Genomic DNA, 12336 nt, shown 5'->3' with positions numbered 1-12336 from the left:
TTCCTTCTCTTCCCTCTTCCCCTTCCTTGTCTCCTACTCCTACTACATGGAAGGACTCCTAGTTGGACTAGGAAAGGGGGAATCCTACTCCCGGTGGGAGTAGGACCCCCCTAGGGCGCGCCATAGAGAGGGCCGGCCCTCCCCTCCTCCACTCCTTTATATACGGGGGCAGGGGGCACCACATAGACACACAAGTTGATCCTCGTGATCATATTCTTAGCCGTGTGCGGTGCCCCCTTCCACCATAATCCTCGATAATATTGTAGCGGTGCTTAGGCGAAGCCCTGCGACGGTAGAACATCAAGATCATCACCACGCCGTCGTGCTGACGGAACTCTTCCACGACGCTTTGCTGGATCGGAGTCCGGGGATCGTCATCGAGCTGAACGTGTGCTAAAACTCGGAGGTGCCGTAGTTTCGGTGCTTGATCGGTCGGGCCGTGAAGACGTACGACTACATCAACCGCGTTGTGCTAACGCTTCCGCTGTCGGTCTACAAGGGTACGTAGATCACACTCTCCCCTCGTTGCTATGCATCACCATGATCTTGCGTGTGCGTAGGAATTTTTTTGAAATTACTACGTTCCCCAACAGTGGCATCCAAGCCTAGGTTTTATGTCTTGATGTTATATGCACGAGTAGAACACAAGTGAGTTGTGGGTGATATAAGTCATACTGCTTACCAGCATGTCATACTTTGGTTCGGCGGTATTGTTGGACGAAGCGGCCCGGACCGACATTACGCGTACGCTTACGCGAGACCGGTTCTCCCGACGTGCTTTGCACAAAGGTGGCTAGCGGGTGACAGTTTCTCCAACTTTAGTTGAACCGAGTGTGGCTACGCCCGATCCTTGCGAAGTTTAAAACAGCACCAACTTGACAAACTATCGTTCTTGTTTTGATGCGTAGGTAAGATTGGTTCTTGCTTAAGCCCGTAGCAGCCACGTAAAACTTGCAACAACAAAGTAGAGGACGTCTAACTTGTTTTTGCAGGGCATGTTGTGATGTGATATGGTCAAGACATGATGCTAAATTTTATTGTATGAGATGATCATGTTTTGTAACCGAGTTATCGGCAACTGGCAGGAGCCATATGGTTGTCGCTTTATTGTATGCAATGCAATCGTGCTGTAATGCTTTACTTTATCACTAAGCGGTAGCGATAGTCGTGGAAGCATAAGATTGGCGAGACGACAACGATGCTACCATGGAGATCAAGGTGTCGCGCCGGTGACGATGGTGATCATGACGGTGCTTCGAAGATGGAGATCACAAGCACAAGATGATGGTGGCCATATCATATCACTTATATTGATTGCATGTGATGTTTATCTTTTATGCATCTTATCTTGCTTTGATTGACGGTAGCATTATAAGATGATCTCTCACTAATTATCAAGAAGTGTTCTCCCTGAGTATGCACCGTTGCGAAAGTTCTTCATGCTGAGACACCACGTGATGATCGGGTGTGATAGGCTCTACGTTCAAATACAACGGGTGCAAAACAGTTGCACACGCAGAATACTCAGGTTATACTTGACGAGCCAAGCATATATAGATATGGCCTCAGAACACGGAGACCGAAAGGTCGAGCGTGAATCATATAGCGGATATGATCAACATAGCGATGTTCACTAATGAAACTACTCCATCTCACGTGATGATCGGACATGGTTTAGTTGATTTGGATCACGTAATCACTTAGAGGATTAGAGGGATGTCTATCTAAGTGGGAGTTCTTAAGTAATATGATTAATTGAACTTAAATTTATCATGAACTTAGTCCTGGTAGTATTTTGCAAATTATGTTGTAGATCAATAGCTCGCGTTGTTGCTTCCCTGTGTTTATTTTGATATGTTCCTAGAGAAAATTGTGTTGAAATATGTTAGTAGCAATGATGCGGATTGGATCCGTGGTCTGAGGTTTATCCTCATTGCTGCACAGAAGAATTATGTCATTGATGCACTGCTAGGTGACGGACCTATTGCAGGAGCAGATGCAGACGTTATGAATGTTTGGCTAGCTCAATATGATGACTACTTGATAGTTTAGTGCACCATGCTTAATGGCTTAGAATCGGGACTTCAAAGACGTTTTGAACGTCATGGAACATATGAGATGTTCCAGGAGTTGAAGTTAATATTTCAAGCAAATACCCGAGTTGAGAGATATGAAGTCTCCAACAAGTTCTATAGCTAAAAGATGGAGGAGAATCGCTCAACTAGTGAGCATGTGCTCAGATTGTCTGAGTACTACAATCGCTTGAATCAAGTGGGAGTTAATCTTCCAGATAAGATAGTGATTGACAGAATTCTCTAGTCACCATCACCAAGTTAGTAGAACTTCGTGATGAACTATGATATGCAAGGGATAACGGAAACGATTCCCAAGCTCTTCGTAATGCGGAAATTGACGAAGGTAGAAATCGAGAAAAACATCAAGTGTTGATGGTAGACAAGACCACTAGTTTCAAGAAAAGGGCAGAGGGAAGAAGGGGAACTTCAAGAAGAACAGCAAGCATGTTGCTGCTCAAGTGAAGAAGCCCAAGTCTGGTCCTAAGCCTGAGACTAAGTGTTTCTACTGCAAAGGGACTGGTCATTGGAAGCGGAACTACCCCAAGTGATTGGCAGATAAGAAGGATGGCAAAGTGAATATAAGTATATTTGATATACATGTTATTGATGTGTACTTTACTAGTGTTTATAGCAACCCCTCAGTATTTGATACTAGTTCAGTTGCTATGATTAGTAACTCGAAACGGGAGTTGCAAAATAAATAGAGACTAGTTAAGGGTGAAGTGATGATGTGTGTTGGAAGTGGTTCCAAGATTGATATGATCATCATCGCACACTCCCTATACTTTCGGGATTAGTGTTGAACCTGAATAAGTGTTATTTGGTGTTTGCGTTGAGCATGAATATGATTTGATCATGTTTATTGTAATAAGGTTATTCATTTAAGTAAGAGAATAAATTGTTGTTCTGTTTACATGAATAAAACCTTATATGGTTACACACCCAATGAAAATAGTTCGTTGGATCTCGATCGTAGTGATACAAATAATCATAATATTGAAACCAAAAGATGCAAATTTAATAATGATAGTGCAACTTATTTGTGGCACTACCGTTTAGGTCATATTGGTGTAAAGCGCATGAAGAAACTCCATGCTAATGGGTTTTGGAATCACTTGATTATGAATCAGTTGATGCTTGCGAACCATGCCTCATGGGCAAGATGACTAAAACACCGTTCTCCGGAACTATGGAGCGAGCAACTGACTTATTGGAAATAATACATACTGATGTATGAGATCCGATAAGTGTTAAGGATCGTGGCGGGTATCATTATTTTCTGACCTTCACAGATGATTTGAGCAGATATGGGTATATCTACTTAATGAAACACAAGTCTGAAATATTTGAAAAAATTTCAGAGTGAAGTGGAGAATCATCGTAACAAGAAAATAAAAGTTTCTATGATATGATCGCAGGGGTAAAATATTTGAGTTACGAGTCTGGCCTTCAGTTAAAACAATGTGAAATAGTTTCACTACTCACGCCACCTGGAACACCACAGCATAATGGTGTGTCCGAACATCATAACCGTACTTTATTAGATATGGTGCGATCTATGATGTCTCTTACCGATCTACCACTATCGTTTTGGGGTTATGCATTAAAGACAGCTGCATTCACGTTTAAAAGGGCACCATCTAAGTCCGTTGAGACGACACAATCTGAACTGTGGTTTGGCAAGAAACCAAAGTTGTCGTTTCTTAAAGTTTGGGATTGTGATGCTTATATGAAAAAGTTTCATCCTGATAAGCTCAAACCCAAATCGGAGAAATATGTCTTCATAGGATACCTAAAGGAGACTATTGGGTACACCTTCTATCATAGATCCGAAGGCAAGACATTCGTTGCTAAGAATGGATCCTTTCTAGAGAAGGAGTTTCTCTTGAAAGAAGTGAGTGCGAGGAAAGTAGAACTTGATAAGGTAATTGTACCTTCTCCCTTATTGAAAAGTAGTTCATCACAAGAAATCTGTTCCTATGACTACTACACCAATTAGTGAGGAAGATTAATGATGATGATCATGTAACTTCAGATCAAGTTAATACCGAATCTCGTAGGTAAACCAGAGTGAGATCCGCACCAAAGTGGTACGATAATCCTGTTCTGGAAGTCATGTTATTAGACCATGACGAACTTGCGAACTATGAGGAAGCGATGATGAGCCTAGATTCCGCGAAATGGCTTGAGGCCATGAAATCTGAGATAAGATCCATGTATGAGAACAAAGTATGGACTTTAATTGACTTGCCTAATGATCGGCGAGGCATCAAGATTAAATGGATCTTCAAGAGGAAGACGGACGCTGATAGTAGTGTTACTATCTACAAAGCTAGAATTGTCGCAAAAAGGTTTTCAACAAGTTCAAGGTGTTGACTATGATGAGAGTTTCTCACTCGTATCTATGCTTAAGTCTGTCCGAATCATGTTAGCAATTGCCGCATTTTATGAAATCCAGCAAATGGATGTAAAAACTGCATTCCTGAATGGATTTCTGGAAGAAGAGTTGTATATGATGCAGCCAGAAGGTTTTGTCGATTCAAAGGGAGCTAACAAAGTGTGCAAGCTCCAGCGATCCATTTATGGACTGGTGCAAGCCTCTCGGAGTTGGAATAAACGCTTTGATAGTATGATCAAAGCATATAGTTTTATACAGACTTGCGGTGAAGCCTGTATTTACAAGAAAGTGAGTGGGAGCACTACATCATTTCTGATAAGTATATGTGAATGACATATTGTTGATCGGAAATAATGTAGAATTATTCTACAAAGCATAAAGGAGTGTTTTTAAAGAAGTTTTTTCAAAGAAAGACCTCGGTGAAGCTGCTTACATATTAAGCATCAAAATCTATAGAGATAGATCAAGACGCTTGATAAGTTTTTTCAATGAGTACATACCTTGACAATATTTTGAAGTAGTTCAAAAATGGAACAGTCAAAGAAAGAGTTCTTGGCTGTGTTACAAGGTATGAAATTGAGTAAGACCCAAAGCCCGACCATGGCAGAAGATAGAAAGAGAATGAAAGTCATTCCCTATGCCTCAGCCATAGGTTCTATAAAGTATGCCATGATGTGTACCAGATCTATTGTATGCCCTACACTGTGTTAAGCAAGGGAGTACAATAGTGATCTAAGAGTAGATCACTGGACATTGGTCAAAATTATCCTTAGTGGAATAAGGAAATATTTCTTGATTATGGAGGTGACAAAAGGTTCGTCGTAAAAAGTTACGTCGATGCAAGTTTTGACACAGATCTGGATGACTCTAAGTCTCGATCTAGATACATATTGAAAGTGGGAGCAATTAGCTAGAGTAGCTCCATGCAGAGCATTGTAGACATAGAATTTGCAAAATACTTACGGATCTGTATGTGACAGACCCGTTGACTAAAATTATCTCACAAGCAAAACATGATCACACCTTAGTACTCTTTGGGTGTTAATCACATAAATGATGTGAACTAGATTATTGACTCTAGTAAACCGTTTGGGTATAGGTCACATGACGATGTGAACTATGGGTGTTAATCATATGGTGATGTGAACTCTTAGTGTTGAATCACATGGCGATGTGAACTAGATTATTGACTCTACTGCAAGTGGGAGACTGAAGGAAATATGCCCTAGAGGCAATAATAAAATTATTATTTATTTCCTTATATCATGACAAATGTTTATTATTCATGCTAGAATTGTATTAACCGGAAACATAATACATGTGTGAATACATAGACAAATAGAGTGTCACTAGTATGCCTCTACTTGACTAGCTCGTTAATCAAAGATGGTTATGTTTCCTAACCATGGACAAAGAGTTGTTATTTGATTAACGAGATCACATCATTAGGTGAATGATCTGATTGACATGACCCATTCCATTAGCTTAGCACCCGATCGTTTAGTATGTTGCTGTTGCTTTCTTCATGACTTATACATGTTCCTATGACTATGAGATTATGCAACTCCCGTTTGCCGGAGGAACACTTTGTGTGCTACCAAACGTCACAACGTAACCGGGTGATTATAAATGTGCTCTACAAGTGTCTCCAAAGGTACATGTTGGGTTGGCGTATTTCGAGATTAGGATTTGTCACTCCGATTGTCGGAGAGGTATCTCTGGGCCCTCTCGGTAATGCACATCACATAAGCCTTGCAAGCATTACAACTAATGAGTTAGTTGCGAGATGATGTATTACGAAACGAGTAAAGAGACTTGCCGGTAACGAGATTGAACTAGGTATTGAGATACTGACGATCGAATCTCGGGCAAGTAACATACCGATGACAAAGGGAACAACGTATGTTGTTATGCGGTCTGACCGATAAAGATCTTCGTATATGAGCATCCAGGTTCCGCTATTGGTTATTGACCGGAGACGTGTCTCGGTCATGTCTACATTGTTCTCGAACCCGTAGGGTCCGCACGCTTAAGGTTTCGATGACAGTTATATTATGAGTTTATGAGTTTTGATGTACCGAAGGAGTTCGGAGTCCCGGATGAGTTTGGGGACATGACGAGGAGTCTCAAAATGGTCGAGGCGTAAAGATCAATATATTGGACGACTATATTCGGACATCGGAAAGGTTCCGAGTGGTTCGGGTATTTTTCGGAGTACCGGGGAGTTACGGGAATACGGGAGAAGAAGTATATGGGCCTTATTGGGCTTTAGGGGAGAGGGAGAGGCAGCCCCCCCCCCCAAGGCCTAGTCCAAATTGGACTAGGGGGAGGGGCTGCGCCCCCTCCTTCCTTCTCTTCCCTCTTCCCCTTCCTTGTCTCCTACTCCTACTACATGGAAGGACTCCTAGTTGGACTAGGAAAGGGGAATCCTACTCCCGGTGGGAGTAGGACTCCCCTAGGGCGCGCCATAGAGAGGGCCGGCCCTCCCCTCCTCCACTCCTTTATATACGGGGGCAGGGGGCACCCCATAGACACACAAGTTGATCATCGTGATCATATTCTTAGCCGTGTGCGGTGCCCCCTTCCACCATAATCCTTGATAATATTGTAGCGGTGCTTAGGCGAAGCCCTGCGACGGTAGAACATCAAGATCGTCACCACGCCGTTGTGCTGATGGAACTCTTCCCCGACGCTTTGCTGGATCGGAGTCCGGGGATCGTCATCGAGCTGAACGTGTGCTAAAACTCAGAGGTGCCGTAGTTTCGGTGCTTGATCGGTCGGGCCGTGAAGACGTACGACTACATCAACCGCGTTGTGCTAACGCTTCCGCTGTCGGTCTACAAGGGTACGTAGATCACACTCTCCCCTCGTTGCTATGCATCACCATGATCTTGCATATGCGTAGGAATTTTTTTGAAATTACAACGTTCCCCAACAGACGTGTGGCGCCGAAGTAGCCGCCTCGGCAACCGCGTATCATAAATGTGGGCGGCAGATGGAAGGACGACACTTGTGTCGTTTGAAGGCGGAGCAATCGCCTGCACCGGGAAGCGGGGCGGGCGGCGCTGACTGTTTCGGGCGGAAAGCACGCGCGGGCGAGGAAATGACTTTACCTGGAGAGAATGACAATGGGGACCCACCAGGTCCATAGCCTCACATACGCAAGTGCCTCCTTATTATATATATGTATAAAACTATACTTCCTCCATCTAGGTGAATAAGTCATATTAGAAGGTGCATCACGACCTAGGTGCAAGCAGATTGGTGGAAAAGAAGAATATTTCTCTCTTCTAAACACAACATTTAATCACAGCAGTTAAGAGGATGCCTTATTAGCTACCCATGTAGGCCATCATGATTCATAGCATGCAAAGCGCTTTTATTTCTTGCCTAATAACCGCATGGACGTGCTGCATGCATTGGTCCTTGCCCGAGCAAAAAAAGGGAGGAAAGGGGTTTCCACGGGAGACAACGAGGCAGAGGTGGAAGCGCTCGCTGGAGTTATTTATTTTGCTTCCCCCTGGTTTCCTGACATCACGGTCCCACACCATTGTCAACCTATGTAGTACTAGTCAATAAATGAGAGAATTGCACAAGAAGCGACCGACAGCTGGGACCAAGCAGCTCGAGCAGTATTTGTGTTTTTTAGGTGTGAGCACTGCAGAGTTTTTCGATGTTTAGCCCAAATATTAATTTTTCTCCTGTGAACAACAACGAAAACATCGCTGCAGGTATTAACTGGGCGGGTTGTGGCCCGTCTAGCCTAGGCCAGATATCCAGCCCAGATATTAATTTTTTTCAAGCTGAAAATGGCTAGCCCAGCTATACTTTCTTTTAGGAATACCCAGGCAAGGTCAAGTTGTTATTCTCCGCCCCGCTGGGCTGCAAATCTTTCCTAGGAGGGATGCATTAGGCTTAACAAGAAAATGGGCTTTAAGAAATAATAAATGAGATTTAATTATAAAATCTGGGCAGTAACTATAAAAAATGCACCAAACACGTGATTACTTTTTAAAATATTATTTTTGGATATTGAAAATTTTAATTTCATTAATTCTTGCGAGCGCAATGTTTCGTTGGATTTTTACGTAATATAAATTTATATTGAAATTATTTTTAATCTGACTAGAAATTTCGGGATAGAAATATTTCAGATCCCATCAAAATGTGGGAAATTTTATTTGTTTTGAACGGTTGGTTGAAATGGGTTGTACTTTTAACAAACTGTAAATGGGTTGTAGTAAATTCCATTAGAATTAAAAAATGGGCTACACATTCTTACAAATCTCAAATGGGCTATAAGTTCTCTGCCACACACTTCTGGCCTTGCTAAGTTGACGCGTCCCCTAAAAAACAGAGTTGACGTGTATGCAAGGCTTTGTCAATTTATAGTCAACACACGGTTCTAGCAGCAGTGGCCGTTGGATGTCCATCCAATGGATGTCGTGCTTCTTCTTCAATCTTAGATATTCTAGCTTCACCCGCCCAAAAAATGATTCCTCCCCCTGACATCTGGGACGCACCATTTCGGAAGCTAACCTGTGGGCCTACTAAGTTGACGTACCAAGGGATTTGTCAACTTAGTCAATATAAACGATTCTAGCTGCAGTGACCGTACGATGTTCATCCAACGGTCGTAGTGCTTCTTCAACCTCTGGTCTTCTTGCTCCAGCCGCCCAAAGCAGCGCCGGTCGTGCCGCCTGCTCCTGCCTCCCGTGGCCGGCTGTGCTGCCGTGGAGGCCTCACCGCCCCCTACTATTCCCACCGCTGGGCAGGCCCTGCGGCGACGGCAGCCTCACTCCACAGCCAAACGAGTGAACCCTCATACTCCTCTCCGCGTGGGCATCCACTGTCGCGTCTTCATCGGCTCCGCGTTGTCCCCTTCCTAGGCCTCGTCGTCGTCCATCGCCCTGGTGCTCTCGGCGCGGCGTGGTCAACATGGAAGGAATGACTTCCATCGGACGTGGACTGTACGTGGAGAGCCTGACAGCTGGGTCCACGGCAGCAGCAAGGAAGTGCCTCCTTATTACGTGGAAAATAATGATTCCTCCACCTGACAGCAGGGACCCACCGAACGGGCCACCAGTATTTTGCAAAAAAAATCGTTTCCCCCTGACTGTTGGGACCCACCGGACGGGCCACCGTATTTCGCGAAAAAAACGTTCCCCCCGCTGTCAGCTCAGACCCACCGAAAGTGCCTCCTTATTACGCACAAAAAAATGAATACTCCCCCGGCTAGCTGGGACCCACCTTGCTGGGAGGCTGACTTGTGGGCCTACTAAGTTGACGGGGACGAAGGGCTTTGTGAACTTAGTCAATATGAACGATTCTAGCTCTAGTGACCATACGATGTCCATCCAACGGCCGTAGTGCTTCTTCAACCTCTGGTCTTCTTGCTCCAGTCGCCCAAAGCAGCACCGGTCGTGCCGCATGCTCCTACCTCCCGTGGCCGGTTGTGCTCCCGCAGAGGCCTCACCGCCCCCTACTATTCCCACCGCTGGCCAGGCCCTGCGGAGACGGCAGCCTCACACCGCAGCCGAACCAGTGAACCCTCGTAGTCCTCTCTGCGTGGGCTTCCACTGCCGCGTCGTCCCCTTCCTAGGCCTCGCCGTCGTCCACAGCCGTGGTGCTTTCCGCGCGGCGTGGTTAACGTGGTCAAGGAACGACTTCCATCGGAAGAGTACTGTACGTGGAGAGGCTGACGGCTGGGTCCACAGCCACAACACAGTTTTTTTGTGATTTGCCAAGTAAGTCGCTTTGTCAGGCCTGTTGGGCTGCAAATCTTTCAAGACGAGAAGAGCTTTCATTCGGCTGGCCGAGAAAATGGTCCATCAGTAATGAGAAATGGGCTGTACATTTTTAAAACACATCATACCGGCAATTAGTTTCAAAATATTTTTTCATTTCAAGATTTTAAATTACATTAATTTTTATGCGTGGAGAATTTGTTGGATTTTATATTGATATACATTTATTTTTAAAATCGGTTTGAATGTGAGTCGAAATTTCGGAATTAAAAACAGTTCGGACCGCACCGAAATATGCAAAATTTCGTATAATTTTTTAACCGTTGCCACAATATGGACTGTAATGCTAACAACAAGAATATGGGCTCCAAAAAAACCTTAAGAATTAGCAAATGGGCTGTAAATTATTAGAAATAATGGCAGATGGGATGTATGATGTTTTCCACATATTTGCGGCTTTCCTAAAAAAAGGTTGACGCACAAGCACTGACTGTTGGATGTCCATCCAACGGCCGTCGTGCTTCTTCAATCTCTGCTCTTCCTGCTCCAGCCGCTTAAACAAGCGCCGGCGGGACTGCCTGCTCCCTCCTCCTCGCGGCTGGCTGTGCTGCCGCGCAGGCCTCACCGCCCGACCGTACTACCATCACTGGCCTAGTCATCCCTCTACTCACCCACACCTACTGTCATTCTCCGGCGATGGCAGATGAACCAGTAAACCCTCGTACAGTCATACTCCCCTCCACGGTGGGAACAATTGCCGAGTCTTCCCTGCCTCCGTGTCGTCCCCTTCGTAGGCCTCGCCGTCGTCCACCGCCCTGGTGCTCTCGGTGCGGCGTGGTCAACGTGGTCAAGGAACAACTTCGATCGGACATGGACTGTACGTGGAGAGGCTGACAGCTGGGTCCATGGACGCAGCAAGGAAGTGCCTCCTTATTATGCGGAAAATAATGATTCCTCCACCTGACAGCTGGGACCCACCGGACGGGCCACTGTATTTTGCAAAAAAAAAACGTTTCCCCCTCACTGCTGGGACCCACCAGCTACATCTTCGCACGCAAGGAAGTGCGTCCGAGCAAAAAAAAATGATTCGCCCCCTGACTGCTGGGACCCACCAGCTACATCTTCACACGCAAGGAAGTGCCTGACAGTCGGGACCCACCTGGTCGAAGCGTACGTAGCGTTGTCATTCTGGTCGCGAACGTGTACGTACATATATACTGGTCGATGTAGAGGTGCGCACGTGTCGTAGTAGAGGCGCGCACGTAACATGTACACGTACGTACAACGACCAGGGTGCAAGAAAGAAAATACGGCCACGTATGTGTACATACGGGTGGGGTCTCGAACGCCTACTCGGGCATACGTACGGCCAGGGCTCGTATACATGGCTGGGTCGGAACAGAGAAACAACATCGTCGTCATGTTCATGGGGAGGCAACGGAATGCGTCGTGTTCATGGGGAGGCAACGGAATGTGTCATGTTCATCGGGAGGGCTTGGACGGAACATGCGATGGAAACGAGGCCTGGCGTACCGCAGAACAGAGGAAACGGCCTTGTGTTCGACCGGCCACGTTCGAAACGGAATCCTGTTCATCGGGAGGGGTCTGGCGTACCGCAAAACGGAGGAAATGGACCTCCTACGGTCGAAACGGGGGTCCTGTTGATCGGGAGGGGTGTGGCGTACCGCAAAACGGACGAAATGGACTTGTGTTGGAGCGCTACGGTCGAAACGGGGATCCTGTTCATCGGGAGGGGTGTGGCGTACCGCAAAACGGGACTCCACGAGATACTGTTCATCTCCACCGTCGACCCCCTCCAACCTCCACGAGCTACTGTTCATCCACCGTCGACCTCCTCCAGCCTCCACGGTCTCCTGTTCATCCAGCCTCCACCGCACACTACTCCATCGGCTACTGTTCAACCACCCCTCTCCACGGGCTCCTGTTCAACCACCCCTTCACGGGCTACTGTTCATCCTGCCCTCCACCGTCTACTGTTCATCCAGCCCTCCACGGGGTGGTCCTGTTCATCCAGCCCTCCACGGGGTCCTGTTCATCCAACCCCAGCCGGCTCGATCGATCAGGGTCCTGTTCATCCACCCCCACCGGGAACTGT

The sequence above is a fragment of the Triticum dicoccoides genome, chromosome 2A (genome assembly GCF_002162155.2).
Source record: "Triticum dicoccoides isolate Atlit2015 ecotype Zavitan chromosome 2A, WEW_v2.0, whole genome shotgun sequence".
In the NCBI taxonomy this organism is placed as follows: Eukaryota; Viridiplantae; Streptophyta; class Magnoliopsida; order Poales; family Poaceae; genus Triticum; species Triticum dicoccoides.
The sequence above is the reverse complement of the archived record's forward strand: the minus strand, read 5'-3'. Positions refer to the sequence as shown.